At 40.1% G+C, this 15,451-nt stretch overlaps 1 protein-coding gene across 1 annotated transcript in view; it reads right to left on the bottom strand.

The window, feature by feature from the left end:
- C1QTNF7 (C1q and TNF related 7) overlaps positions 1 to 11,986 on the bottom strand; it is a 35,612-nt gene extending 23,626 nt beyond the window's left edge. Inside the window, 1 exon segment of the mRNA XM_032686961.1 lies at positions 11,720 to 11,986. The gene's annotated coding sequence lies outside the window, so the exon portion shown is untranslated.
- Between the last annotated feature and the right edge of the window lie 3,465 nt (positions 11,987 to 15,451).

The raw sequence follows: 15,451 nt of genomic DNA, 5'->3' as shown, positions 1-15,451 counted from the left end.
GTTCTCCTCATGGCCAGAGACTATGAGGGGCAGTTAGTCATCATGGCAACCTGAAGAAAGTGTTTTATGATCTGGAAAACGATGCTTTATACAGGAAATGTAGTAATGCATCCAGCAACAGTACCGACTTTTAGCCCTTAGCATCATTTTATCCCAAATAATTAGCTTCTGATACTGTTTCTTTTCTAGATACAGAAATCCTGGTATGTTGTTACTCCTCTAAATGGATCAAGATGAATCTCAAACTACAATAAAGTGATAGCAAATTATAGATCATTTTAGTTTAAGAAAAAAAGCTAAGATAGTTGGAGAAATTAAATGAAAGGGAAGAAAAACGTCATAAAGAAAGACAAGCATTTGACAAAGAGCTATCAGACCTAAGAAATTCCCTTATTCTTACTGCTCAGGGAATGTACTTATTTTTCCCACGTAGAACATTCACAATACCTTATTTAGTAATATTTCAAGAAGATTTTTTTGCATCTGGCATTGAGTGCCATTGTTGCAATGTTCTGGCAGCATACTACACTGTAAAGCTAACACATTAGCATATTACAGAGATGAAAATAAGTGGGAGAAGGCTCAGGAAATTTTCAGTGCAAAGTGCACCTCTTGTTACCTCCAGCTCCATAGAGGTTTCATGCTGTAATGTCATTCTTCTGCTTTCTACTCCTCTGACTGTAAGCACAGACTTTTTTTTCCTTCTCATTTTTAATTTTTTTTGGTGAAAAGGTCATCAACTTCAAGTATATTGTACGTGTTGCAATGCATTACTATGTGGGAGTAGTGATATGAATCAAGTGAGGTATGGGCACTGGTATGGTCTTTAGGATTATGCAAGCTATAAGCACAGAAGCTGACCTGGATTGGACGTGTAGTAATTTCTGAATCATCTTTAGTGGCATGAGTAGAATTGGATAGAGCTTTATAAGAGACTTAGAACATTTTTCTATTTGTACTTGTTACAGAAATTGCTATGCAACTGATCTTTAGGTGAAACAGTTTTCATTAATAGCTATCAAATACCACCCTGAGTGGTATTAATGAGGTCAATGCAGAGATTGAATAATTATCAACATTTCTTATAACAGGCCAAAATATCCTTTTCATAAAGGAGATAGATAAAATAAATTTTGGTTCATGACATAATTGTTGGGTGTTATGAATTCTTTTTATTTAAAAAGTCTACATGAAATATTTCCAAACATGGTAGTGCATTCTGGAGTTAAAAAGACAAGACTGAGAAAGTCTAAGCTGACAGCAAAATACTATGACAAATAGAATGAGAAGTGTGAAATACTTCACAAAGTTCGCTAAAGACTTCACAATTGCAGTCCATTTTTATGGCCAAGGTCCTCAGTGTAAATCACAGAAGACCAAAAGAGAGAGTGTGGAAGTTGTGAAGAAAGGAAATGCATTTTTAAATAATCCTCAGTAAATACCATTATTATTGGACTCTTAATAAGCATTCAGATAGGTTTTAACACACTGCATATATTGTCCATGTCCATTGGGATGTGATGTAAAATTAATGGACTACATTATGTTCTCATTGGCACTGGTGTAAATCCAGAGTAAGTCATTGGACTGCATCATGATAATTTCCAGTTTTTCAAGGAGTAATCAAATAGAAATTGGTCCAATGTTCACTGACTCTCTCTTACAATCCTTTGAATAGGAACTACTCATAAATAGATAATGAGAACATCATGCTCACTGCATGTTCTCCACTTCTTAATAAGAGAAAAAATAACACCACAATGTTTTTCCCCACGTGCCTTCTTAGTAGACCACGTCTCATCGTGAGAATTGCAAAGTAGTGCCAGCCTCGATGATCCTGTGTTCTAAGAAAAACAAAACTGGTGGGTCTGGGGAGCAGAGGAAGCATAACTGTGAAATCTGAAGCCATCTGCCACCCAAAGGAATGCCAGGGCACAAGAGAAATGACATGAAAGTATCTGATCATGGTCAGCTCAAAAGTAAGGAGAGCAACGGAGAAAGATGTGAAATGAGAGGAAACCACCACTGGAGGCCTCCAAGTGCGGGGTACTGGAATAAATAAAGATTTCAGTGACAGAAGCAGGAACTATTGCTCAAAAGTACAAAACCCAAGTCCTACCCCAGGCAAATCCCCAGAGGGGTTGTCTACCTCCAAGTGCTGCAGTCCAACTTGCACCTTGCTGCATTTAGTGTGACACTGCTTACAAAGGGAGCAGGCTGGGCATGGCTAAACTCTCCTTCTCCTTGCCAGTGAAACACACAGGAATCTAATGTACAAGCTGTCCATCTATTTTATTTCCTAGCAAACACTCAGCCTCTCTTAGCGGACTCACCATCTCCCTGCCATGTCAGTGGACACGCAGTGGTGCCTAGGAAGAGTATGGTGTGTAAGACAAATAGAAGGGAAAGCATTTTGTCTTCAGTCTTCAAAAAATGATGCTACAGCACAGTCCAGAGGTGAATCAGGCCCTACAGAAATAGCATGTCTGAGCAGCTACAGGCAGACATGGACCTTTTTACTGTGGATTTCATTACCATGGGATCTACTCCACTGTCTGCCACAGTCTGGTGTTGGCAAAGCAAAGATGCTGTTAAAGGCCAGACCTGGTAGAAGGGCTTTGCATTCCTAAATGATTGAATCAAAAAGTAGAGCATAAACCCCACAGGCAACATGCCTGGCATGAGGTTTATTTTTGCTGTGTGACTTCAAGCACTGGAATGTCCTGAACGAGTTCCAGAAGGGTTAACTCTTTCATGCCTCACAGCCTGGCCAGGCAGCACACCCAGTGCTGAGGGTATGGGCTGTATCCTCGTTTTTCTTATATCTCAGTTATCAAAATAGCCATGCCTTTCCTGCCTTTCTTAGCTCACCATTCCTCTGGGGCCTTCTTGAGTTATCACTCCCACATCTCGTACTTGTCCTTCGTCTTCCTTGTCCGATCTTGTTCCTAGAAACTTCCCTTCTTCACTGTGGCTGAGACCCACTGCCACCCAGCTCACAGCACTGACTGGGCTCCCCAGCTTGCTGCTAGTGGGCCCATGTGAGCCCAGATGAACAATTTCTTTCTTCAGACATTAGGAAATCAACACTCGTGTTCATCACTGGGTTTTTCACTTGGGGAAGTGTTGCCTTGCATTACCTTCAGAAACAGAGACAGTTTTTGTTGTTTAGAGCAGAGCTAAGCAGCTAACGGACACATGAGAAGCCACTTGTACTGACAAAAGGCAGCACTGCTGGTAGATTCTTGCTTATGTGCTCCCTGGAAGAATTCAGAGAAAGTGGGAAATGGTAGTAGAAACAAAATTTGTTTGCTGTAATCTGCTGATTATACCTGATCTTCTAAAATACAAGCTCTTTAACCAAGACTCTAAAATCCCAGTTCTGAGCAACCACGGTCACCTCTTCTCGTTTTAAAACTTTTGCAAGGTGGTAGGACTGACCATGTTGTGTTTCATCCTGGGTTTTCTTATGTTTCTTTCTAATGGAAAAACTAAGAGACCACTACTGGAAAACTCTGTAAGTGATAGGACTTTTCCAAGGTCTCCTGTCACAGCTTCCATTTTTTTCCAGTCAATGCCACTTTGACAAGTCCTGGTGCCCTGTAGACTTCCACATTGCATTGCCATCCCGTATGGGGTTCTTTTCTCCAAAGTGTTCCAATTCTCTTTCTAAAATCAATTTTGCATTTCCCACCTAGGCAGGGACTTTGAACAACTTCTATTTGAAGAGACAAGCCAGTTGAACAAGAAAAGAAGTGTTGTTCAGGAACCGAGACAGAGACAAAAACAGCTTGCTCAAGGGCACAGAGGAGCTTTCCAGCAATAAAAGGCATGAAAACAGGTACTCACTCTGTAGCTTTTCCATAAAACACTTCCTTTGTTCAGAGAAGCAATAAAACATCACAATTGTGAAGTCATCATAATCTCAGCTTAAGTTTTAAGTGGATGTCTTTTAAAGGAAAAAAACCCCACATATGCATCATCTTTAACCCCTCACTATCCATGGAGTCCATCTTCCTCTCATAAGTGAGCAGGAATTAACATTTCTGTAGTTCTAATAAGAACCCATTATTTAGGAGCATAACCCTGTCTCAGCCACCACCACAGATCTATACCGAGCACAGCAAATTTATTCATTAGATTTATCCTATATTTATTAACAGCCCAGCTCAGTGGAAAAAGAGTCAGTGACAAAACCCATCTGGAATAAACATAATGGAAAACAAACAATGTAATATATTCCGTCACTCCAGTCTAATTGCAGTGTTTGGTGAAAATACAAGTGACAATTTACAAGCCAAACTCTTATTAAAAGGAAAAATGAGCTGTGCGGGGAAGCACAAATCAAAGTAACTAATCAACACAGACAACACATTCAAGGATTTAAGAGCCAAGGTACGGCAGTCTTTTATTCCTCCTTGTTTTCAATTTGGGAGACCTGCTGTGATGTTGCAGTACATTATATGTTATATAGCTATTTATGCAACACTGGAGAGAAGCATGTCTCTGAGCGTTGTCTTATTTTTCACGAGCTACTGCCTGTGACTTTTGGGTTTAAAAAGTTCTTATCCTATCATTTAAGCTGGGAGCAAAGTGAACTGTCTGAGGCAACAGCTTTCTTTTAAGGCAGCTCTCCTCTTTTAGCATATAATAAAAGCTTGGAATTAAGGATAGAAGTTAGAAAAGTGTTGGAGTTAGCTAAAAGCAATGCCAGTTTGATATGAAACAAATTCTTATTGAGTGAATCGGTTTAGCAAGAGAAAAAGGAAGGAGATCTCTCCTTCCCATGCAAGAATCTGAACAACACATGGCTGCTGTCCATGAGCTGTTTCAGCTTGGAAGCTGGAACTGACTCATTAGATGCATCTGGTGTCCCCAGGGAAGCAAAAGAAAACACTGGCAGCAATGAAGAAAAGATGGTAGAAGCCATCTGAAGCAGAAATCGGCCAAACACCCTGTCTGCATTAGAGCATCATCTTCAAGAACAGCATTGGGCACTGGCATGAAAACTGAGCGCTCAAAGACATAGCAAAGGGGTACAGTGCTACAACACATAACACACCTTTTGTCTGGGGAAAGAAATCCCATAATCTGGAAAATGCCACCTCAAACCGACAGGGAAAAATATTAAGACTTCATTACAACAACAGGCAACAGGCTAGCATTGCAGTGAAATCAATGCAAGCAAATATGCATACACAAGTGTGGTCGTAGCTTCCATAAATGTAGAAAAATATGATTTATAAAATCCTACACTAAGAAATCGTGTTAGTGAGGAGATGTTGAAGAAGTTTTTTTCAGTCTTTCTATGATAAAAAAAAAGAGTGAGAAAGAGCTACACCAAGGGGGACGAAGATGTCAAAAGACCCACACGTTGCTTTATCTGCTATAAGGAGAGGGATCACCAGTTACCACCACCCCACATGTTGAGGTGTCTCTCTGGACTTTCACGTCCCTTCCTTGCCTGCAAGGATCCAATATTCTTTCATATTTTGGAAATGGTGCTGTAGTTCAAAGACCTTCTCTCATGAGATTATCTTGGAAACAACATTTATCAATGAGAAGGCATTTTATATTTCTCCCAGAACTGTTATTTTTCTGGAACAGGGTCTAGTGCTCTGCTTCAGGGTCCAGCAGGCCCTAAAACATAGCTTGTTCTCAATCATAATGTAGCCTTATTCTCAGCAGGAAAGCTGATAACGTGCAAGCTTTTGTAATAGCTCATGTCTATGGAAAAATGTCCAAAACTTAGTTTCTGCACCTGCTGTTTTCAGAAAGAATAGGTGTGACATCCCTTTCTCCTTGAAGAGATGATGTCATAATGTGGCCACAGTGGTATGTTTCTTCATTTAAGAGGCAAGGTGCAAAGTTAGAGAAATACACCCCTGAGAATTTTGAATTTCAGTGCTCCCTAAAAGACAAAATTTTATTGCCAGCTTACTGTAGATCCATCTCTCCAGAGCCTCATTGCATCATCTGTATTAGCATGCAAATCAAGATGACATAGCTGTTGCTGACTAATTTCAAATGCAATATTCACAGCACAGATTCACTGTTGGGATTGTCTTTGGCAACAACTTCATCCATCTCTGCATGCTGTTGACCTGAAACTATAATTTTCTTCAACTAGTAAGATAAACATGAGGATGACTCTTTCCCTCATGTGCTGAGTTCATGCCTGTTCTCAAAAAACAGTATTTGAGTCACCTGTCAACCCCACAGGTTTGTATCATTTATGTCTTTCTTTTTCAAACTACTTTGATTTAAGCAGAATCCCCCAAAATTGTATTTTTTTTCCTCTGATTTCCACTTAAGATATAGGAATTTAAATAATGTTCAAAAATGGATATAGATAAAAGAAGGATGACTGCCCATTTATAGATTACAAAATTCTAGGTGTCTGTAGTGTCTGTCAGTAATTGTAATGATAAAATATCTTAATTATCAGTTAATATGGATTCTTATCCTCTTGTTCTATGACCACTGGTGGTCAGTCTAACTAGGGAATCTGAAAATTTTCCTTCCTGAACAAGGAATGGTCATGAATCCAGAGTATTTTCTTTAAGGAGCAGAACGTAGCAGCCACAGAATGATCAACTCAGCATAGTCACGTAGACTCCAAGTCTTCAGCTTTGTAGCTGGGGATCATTCTGCCCATCTGGGATGCCCAGGCACTTGTTTTGTTGCACTCTTGAACTCTGAGGGATTTTTGTAGTCCTCCAGGACTCCCTTGTCTGGATTTTTTCCTCTAAGGGAGGAGATTCAGGGGACATGCTAATGACTGTGCAGGTAGGGGGGAGGTTGTCCATGCACCGAGGGGCAGTAATCAAAGCATGCTGGCACTGCCCTTGCTGTTGCAACCCTGGGATGCTGAATCTGGTTCCCCACTGTCACAAAACCCCCCAAACAGTCCTAATGCTTTCTTTTGACTTCCAGTACTGCCATCTTTCCCCACATGCCCCATCAAAGGCTTTCAGTGCTGTCAAAGTCAATTTGTGGTGAACACAGAAATTTTTCTCAGTGTTTTCAAGGACTTCACAGGGACAAGGCAGCTGAGATAGTGAGCTATCTCAATGAACTATCTATCAACAGCCCCTCAAGGCAGAAACTACTTGCTAGAGCAGTAGCTGACAAACTGAAAGGAAGATGACAAAGAAAGAATTGTTTTAGTTACCGTGTAGTCTGCTTCAATGTTATTTTAGAAAAAGCTGGATGCAGATCTTACATTACTGTAATTGCAGATTTCAGGAAACATCTCAAAAGCCACAGAGGATATCTTAAAAATATAACAGAAATAATTCCCCCTGCCCAGCAACATTTAAGATATCAAGTGTGTTAGTTACTTCACTGGACTGATGAAGTTGGCAGTCACTCAAAGGCGCATTGACTAACATCAATTGATAACTAAGGATGATGATATCTGTTCCAGCAGGTTCACAACAAAAAATCCACGTTCCCATTACAACCCTCCATTGCAGCAGCTCATTTACAGCAGCTTCCAGGCTTGCTTCACATCTGCAAACTGGCATTTCAGTGCATTGCTTCCTTGCTGCCAAGAGTTTTTCCATTACAGGCACCACAGTCCTGTTAACTGGTCTCAGCTCTCCATACAGGTCTGATGTGGATATTTTGCTACTTATGGGTCAGTTTTGCTGATTGTCTTGTCAACACTTCTGTTGAGAACTTTCTGGCAGGTTTGGAGGGTTTATTTCTACCTCTGACCCTATGGGAATATTATAGGCACACAGGACTCTGTTAAGGATTAAAAGCTGTTTTCTTTCCCTCTTTACAAAGAACCTGTTTATTTATGTGTGGCAGTGAATGAACATATACTTCCAGAATTCAGGAAAACTGCCTTCAGTTTTCTCTATCTTCATACTCAGTCCTCACATCTGTAAGGCCAAGAAGTGGTATCCAGGGACATAAATACACATGTGCTGAAGTGTTGCACAAGACCAATAATGGATAGCAGAGCTTCACAGAGAGAAAGAGATCTTGAGATAGACACAAGAGAAGTCTGTCACACATCAGAAGGTAACCTCTTCATATTGCAAGGATTTATTAAGGAGAGCCACTCTCTGAGTTACCGCTGCTGTCAGGTAGCAGAGTACCACCTGTGGTCTTTGAAGTCTTTGAACATTTGCAGTCTTTAAATAATTAAAATTGTCAGAAAGAAAAACGGTCCATCAATAAGAAGTTTTCACAACTTCTTCTCATTTATATATAGATTTCTAAATGTGAAAACCTGATATTGTCAAACAATATACTAAAATAGAACTCTTCAACAATTTTTTTTTCTTTTCCTCTTTTCTTTTAACTCTTCAGTATTGGATACAGAAGAGATCTTAAATCTTTCAAAGTGGAACTGGAGGAAATGCTCTCTTTAGGCAAAATTCTAGGTTTGATCAGTCCACTTTTGGTTTGGGTACTGACTGGTCCCAGAAGCTGTCTGGGTCAGGAAACCACCAGGAAATGCATAGCATTAGGCAGCAATTAAATGCCAGGCACTAAGTAAAGCATCCATTAGCCTTGGGTATCAGTTTACAGGGGTCATCAGCCTTCATGCTTTGCTTACATTGTTGTCTACTTTGCTTGTACCTGCAGAGATGGGGATTAGACACTGAAATCCAAACAGGGGGACAGTTTGGTCCATCAGCTGTGCTGGGGCATGCTGTCCCCATCAGGCCCCTTCTGCATCCCAAGCTTTCTCTACTCCAGGAAGGATGAACACTAGCCATAGTGTTTATGGAGTAAAGAGAGGCTGATTTGAGGTGCATAAAGAGGAAAACCTGTATTCTGGGGCAGTCTGGGATTAAAGGTTACCATATCCTGAATAAGTGAGAAAGGAAAAGGTTTCAAGAAGTATTGGAGAATGAGGAAAAAAGAGAAGGAAAGAGCATATCCTGCATCATCGCTGAACTCTTCTAACACCTCTCCAGCACTATGAACCCTTCAAAAGCCTTTTCAAAGGTGGAGGCAAAAGCTCCAAAGCTTGGTTGAAATGAGGCATTTCTTTTCTTTCAAGTCAGGCTGGTGCCTTGTGTAAAGACTGGGTCCATGCAATAACATCTCTTATGTCATTATAATTAACAAAGCCTTTGATAATATGTGCAATAATCCATACTTAAGATCAACTAAGTCAAGTTTAAACAGTTCAGACATGTCACAGACTGTCTCAAGTGATTCTTTAAAACCAAACTCTTCAAGTGTGAAAGTCAGGCAGAGAGGGAGAAAAGAACTACAATTTTTAGAGCAGTAAACTAATATCCAATAGCAAAACATTTGGATGAAACTGTGTATATGACTTCTTTTCCTTGAAAGAAAATTATTTCAGATCTATTCTTTTCATTTTTGTTCTCAAATTTATTCCCGATATAAGATCTCATGTTCTTAGATTCTCCACTCATCAGATTTCATAGCTGTACCTCCTGAAAATGAAACTGTAGAATAAAAAAGATCAAAAGATTTTGCTCAGTTGTTTCCGTAGGCACTACATGATTTCTTCTGGGAAATTGTGCAAGGGGAAGATTTCAGCCTGCTCCCAGTATACATCAGAGTGAGAAAGCAATTCACAAGTGAGGCATCGCCTTTTACTCTTTTTGTTGCTTGTTCTCTTTGAGCTTACATCAGACTAGTGCATTTTGCAGTTGGTTTGTAACTTGAAAACAAAAGTTGAATGATTGGATGAAAATATGTCATAACAAATTAATCCTAAAAAACATGTGGTTTATTGGTTTTCAAGCTAGGAAGTGACATCAACATCCAGACATGGATACTTTTCATTTAGTGCATGAGTACTGCATAGTAAGACAGAGTACATTCCTCTCTGTAAAATATATGCAAAACTATTTAAAGATGTTAAAATTCAAAGCCATAACCATCTGCTTATCACAGACATCTGTTGCTTCAAAGCAAAGGGACTATATGAAAGGTTCAGAAAGCTCTAGAAATCAAAAGATGCATTTGCCAAGAGACTAGTGGAACACATGAATATACATAAATTCAAAAAACTATAACAAACTGCTGTTTTCTCCCTGGAGTGCCATTGAACCAACTAGGTATGAGAGACTTGTGTTGCAAAGAAAAAAGCTCTTACCCATCCCTGTACTGAAAATTAAACTTTTGTCATTCCCCAAACACTCTTTGAAAAACAACATGTTCTTCCTCCATCATCAGAGGAGTCTGAATTTCACACCAGCCCCACTCATCTCTGACTCACTCCTGCCAGTGCACCTTCAAGATGTGATTCTTTGTCTCTCTGCAAACTTCTTTGTACAGAGCCTTTCCCCATTCTCGCTCAGGGAGGTGACACCTCAGTGTCACTGGAAGCAGCACACTGCAGCTCTGCAGCCCAGCATGTCCATTAATTTCCTTGGTGTTAGGCACCCAGGTCTGACTGTCTGGATGAAGACAAGGAAGGCTTTTCCATTGCCTTCAATGAATCATGGGCATCTCTTCTAATGGACAGTGCCCCTCTCCCCATGCGGATCTTGCATTGCCATGGAAATAAATAAGTCAAGAGAAGGGCTGGGAGAGGTAGAAAACTATTTAGGGCAGCATCCATGTTCCTCTGGGCACCTGATGCAAGAGGAGATTGCAGCAGTGTATCTGCAAAAGATAAAGCTGGTATTGCCCTGTGGGTCCATGGCAGATTTTTGTTGTGAGGATTGGAAGGCAGGATTTGCATCTGTCAGACATGTGGGTTTGGAGGGAAGGGCCTGCTAAAAGTTACTGCAAACTGGGAAAAAGTGTGAGGCAAATAGAACGTACAAAATCAGAGAGATCAGGTGCTTTTGGAAAGGCTACAAGGAATGCAAGGGGACTAGAAACTGAACAGGAAGATACTGAGAAGTGTGAGTGCATGGAATTTTTTTCTCAGTACCTTGTCAGTGGAGCTAATCCATCTTCCATTTATTTATCACCATATCTGCATATTGGTAGCCATCAAAACATCAGGGAGGATCTCACAGACAAGAAGAGAAATTTGGCATTTCAACACCTATTTGCCAGGCCTATTGACGTCAATAAGTACATGAACTAGATAGAGAACAAAGAAATATTTCTTGACCTTAAATTACATCATGAAGCTCAGAGAAAGGTGATCTGTCCCCTGCAATAAGTTCCAAATAACCATACAGGAAGTGATTATTTTAAATATGAGCATGAACATAAAGATGCATTTTATAAAGAAATCAAAACATTTCTTCTGTTATTTAATTTTCCTCTTAGTCACATTATCTGTGACCTGTTAAACATCACTATAAATCATATAGAATCCCATTGACCACAAGTTCCACAACTTTTGGGTTCACTGACACTACTTTGTAAACTGCCTTTCTCCTATTTGTTTTCCTTCGCACAGTCTTTGCATTTCCCTGCCACACTCCCATTGTCCTTGAAATCAAAGAAATCAAAGAAATCAAAGAAATCAGAGTTCTCTGTGTTGATCACAAACAGAGAACAGAAATGGTCAGCAATCAGAAAAGCAAACAGAGCCTGTCTGAGGCATGTACAGATTCTGCTCCGTACACTACTCACAAGCAAAACAAGGAAAGATATTTATTTATTGTGCTGACATACATGCATTACTCAAAGGGACAGCAGGATAATGACATTACTAATATTAGGAAATTCATCTTAAGTTTAGATTATCTCAGAGTTTTTACGAAGCAAGAGAATATACAAAGTTTGCTTCAGCTAAATAAAGCCCTTTACTTACATGGCTTGCAAGAGCTTCCAGCAGCTGTAGCCTCTGACTTGCACTGCGTACAGATATTGTGCTTTGCTGAAAGCCTCCTAAGTTTGACACAGGAGACAGCATATAACTCACCGGTGCTTTAGACTGATAAATCCTTTAAAATGCTCTCAGATGTTTTTTTATCAGTGGTACACATTGACAGTAGACTGCAAAGCAGAAAGCCTGTCTGGTGTTATGAGGAAAGCGTTCCCCCTCTACTGAGTCCAAAAAAGAAAAAAAAAAAAAAGAAGCCCTTGACCTCAACAACCAGAATAAATCTACTGTATCTGCTGGCTCTTTTCTGAATGCATACTTGAGCAGTAACATAAGAGCGAGCGATCGCAGCGCAGAAACCGTGGCATGTGTGCTCTGTACCAGGAGGGTATGTGAGCAATGCTTCCAGCACAGGCACGGCAAAACGAAAACACAATGCGTGTTTTCGGCTTTTATTTTTTTCCGATATTTTAAAAATAAAGCAAAAATGACAGGCTTCTCTATTTCAGTTCATGGCTCCCAAGTGGCAGTGCTCTCAGGCTCTGTCCCCTCTGCTGGCGTTCCTTGTCTTCCATATGAGGTTACTGCTGACTTTCTATTTCAAACCTCGATTTTCTGAGAATCTCTCTGTATCTCAACCAGGAAATGGTAACCCAGACTGAATTTTAGCATTTTAGATATCGCAATGCAATTAATTGCCTGCAAGAAAAATGAGTGTTTTTCCAGATTTTTTTTTCTCCTTCAAAAGATCTGTTTACTTCTTTTTTTTTTCTCTCCCTCTTTCTTTTTGTCTACTTGTACTTATTAAACTTCATAAAAACAAGCATAGCTTTTGGAACATGTCCTCAGTAGACCAAATATGTCCTCAGTAGAACAAATATGGAAATGAATAAGAAAAGCAAAATAATGATGTAGCTTAAAATAGGTAAATGTAAGGTTTCAGAAAAAAAGAAATTCCTTGCTCCATTGTAAAGTTACACCTTCAAAAATAAAGGAAAATAGTTTACATATAGTAATATAATTCTTAGACGATGAGGACAGAGATTTTTTGTAGAGGATGAAAAAACCTATTAGAGGAGCAGCAAAGATAAGAAAGAAAATCCAAAGTCCTTATTCATTCCATTGTATTCAGTTGCAAAAGAGGGGAAAAGAAAAACAAGCTTACAGTCTAACATCAAATTTTAAATATTGTAAATGCAATTTTTCTGGGTTTTATGAAACGTAAAGATAAAACAACAAACAAAAAAGCCCTCAAACCTTTTAATAAGCATTTCTAGCTTAGGGAAGTAGTAGTTTTAGGATGAATGATCAAATGATCTCCTTTGTCAACTGTATTTTTCCCCTTGTGTGACAACGGACTTGAAAAAATCCCTTACACTTTTTTTTTTCTTGACCTCAGACTTGGCTTCAGCTTTTATTTTTGCTTCTTTTTTTTTTGTAACTTTATTAAGACACGAAACATATGTACAACTTCAAGTCGTTTATAGTAATTAAATTGTCTCTCCCAGTTGTAGTTGACTAGTAGCAGTGATATATTTTGTCAAATATGAGAAGCTTCAGTTTCAATTTAGTTTTCCATTTGTATAATTTCTTTGTCAAATACTGAAACCCTAAGTCTACAATAAATTAATTTTGACTCTTTCAGCTGCGTCCTGCTATTTTCACCTTCCCTTTCTCCACTAACATTTTCAAAATATGAGGCAGTGTCAAACACACGTGTATATCTTGAATTTCAAATTATTTGCATTGGGTTTTGTTTGTTTGGGTTTGGTTGGTTTTTGTTTTTAATTTAAATACGTGTTTAAAAGCTATTCCTTTAAAACTGTTGTGAGAATAAGTGTTATCTTAAGATACCAAACACCTTTTGTCTGCAGTGGGTTCAAGTCTCACACCTAGGACTCATTCCCACAGGTGGGTGCAGAGCTGCCCTGCTCAGCCACGCAGAGCTGAGCCTGTTGTCACCTGCCGTGCTGGACCTCTCCCCTCTCGGCTAAACCAGCAGCAAGGATGCTTTTTCTCCCTCTCTCCTGGTTCATCTTTTCTATTTTTGGAAAATAGCTAGGATTTTTTACTTTTACTCTCATTTTGTGATGTGGAGGACCTCGTGATCTGGTTTGTAGGAACAAGGCTTGACACACGGGACTGCTCGCACACGCCCGGGTTGCAGGCAGCAGTCCCGTGAGCAGGGTGTATCAGAGCCAGTCCAGCTTTCTGCCTGTAACTACCAGAGGCTAAACTTCAAAACTGGTTGGGAGCTACGACCTGCTGCTTTGTGACGTGTTTAGAGACAAGCAGAATATATACCTAACTTCTGAGGACCCAGTGGTGTTGTTTTCATTACCAACATCTAAACACAGCAGTAATTTGTGTGCCAGCTAATTATTCCAAGTCATGACTTGGTTTCTGCCCCAGGATCTGGCTTTTGACTGAGGAAGAACAGCTATTGGGCAGTGCACTTGCAGCCCCCCAGGCATGGATGATGTCGTTTCTCCCCAGCCCATTTCATCCACACCCCAACTGTGTAAGCCCTGCAAGCCTCTGGGTGCTCTGTTTTACTGTGGCCGTGTGCAATCTTGTCTCATGACTGGAGGCAGCTGGTCACTGCAAATGTCATCTGCTTTACTGAATATTGTATATGCATTCACAGATGTTTATATAGCAGTTAAGAAAGTAGTTACCAAACCAAGGGTCGCAGTTACAACTACAATTGCGAATGTGAACACGGAACCTTGGCCAGGACCCCATGAGCTGTAACACAGATGGAAAAGTACGAGACATGTAGGATAAAGTCTGTGTCGTGATCAACCCCCATCAAAAATGTTAAAATGTTTTTTCCTTCTTCTTCCTTTTTCTTTAACCCTAGAGGCAGTGTAGACCTTGACACATAAATTAATGTCCTATGTTTCTTATTTATCTTTCAAATAGCACCCAAGAGATTGGTTGGGCTGTGCTGCCTTCAGGCTGGGAGTGCTGCTCGGACGGCACGGCACTATGGTTACCTCTGAGGACCCTGAGAAAGTAGGTCCCTGGTGACACAGTCCATTAAACTATCTTAAACTTTTTGAATGTCTAATTTTACGCACAGTTTTAAAAAATTTGGTCATCACAGGGATATTCACCCCAGTAGCTGTTATTTCCAAAATCTTTACTTAATTGCTGATACACAGAGCCAACAGGAACCACAAGGCTTAGTTTCGCTTTTTCATGTAAAGGCTGGGCAAGAAGGACTTAAACCAGTGATGCAGTGGTGATGTAAGATGACATGGCAGGCAAATTTGAGCTAGAGAGCATATTTCCTAACATGATAAACTTTCATTACCTTTAGATGGTTCATCTGGACATAAACTGTGCCATTGATTGGCTCCATGGAGGCACAGTCCTGCCTAAAGGCACCTATACTTTTTCTAGGATCAATCTGGAGCCACATGTATCAAAGCACTTTGGTGGAGGCATCAAGCTGCCCTGAGTCAGTTCAGTCCAGTATGACTCGGTCTGTCCCTGATGGAGGCAGTCTGTGTCCTGCAGCACTACTTTGGGGGTGAGCCCATGGTCTCCAGTGCTCCAAGAGGATGTATTTGCAGAGGTGCAGTGTTAGAACACAATCACAGGGGTATTGGGATGGAAGGGACCACCTTTGGAGTGTCCTCTCATCCAACATCTGCTAAAAGCAGGTCTAATCAGCTGGCAGCTGTCTCTGCATGATGACTCTGTTATTCAGAG

The sequence above is a fragment of the Chiroxiphia lanceolata genome, chromosome 4 (genome assembly GCF_009829145.1).
Source record: "Chiroxiphia lanceolata isolate bChiLan1 chromosome 4, bChiLan1.pri, whole genome shotgun sequence".
In the NCBI taxonomy this organism is placed as follows: Eukaryota; Metazoa; Chordata; class Aves; order Passeriformes; family Pipridae; genus Chiroxiphia; species Chiroxiphia lanceolata.
This window is presented reverse-complemented; position numbering and strand designations above follow the sequence as displayed.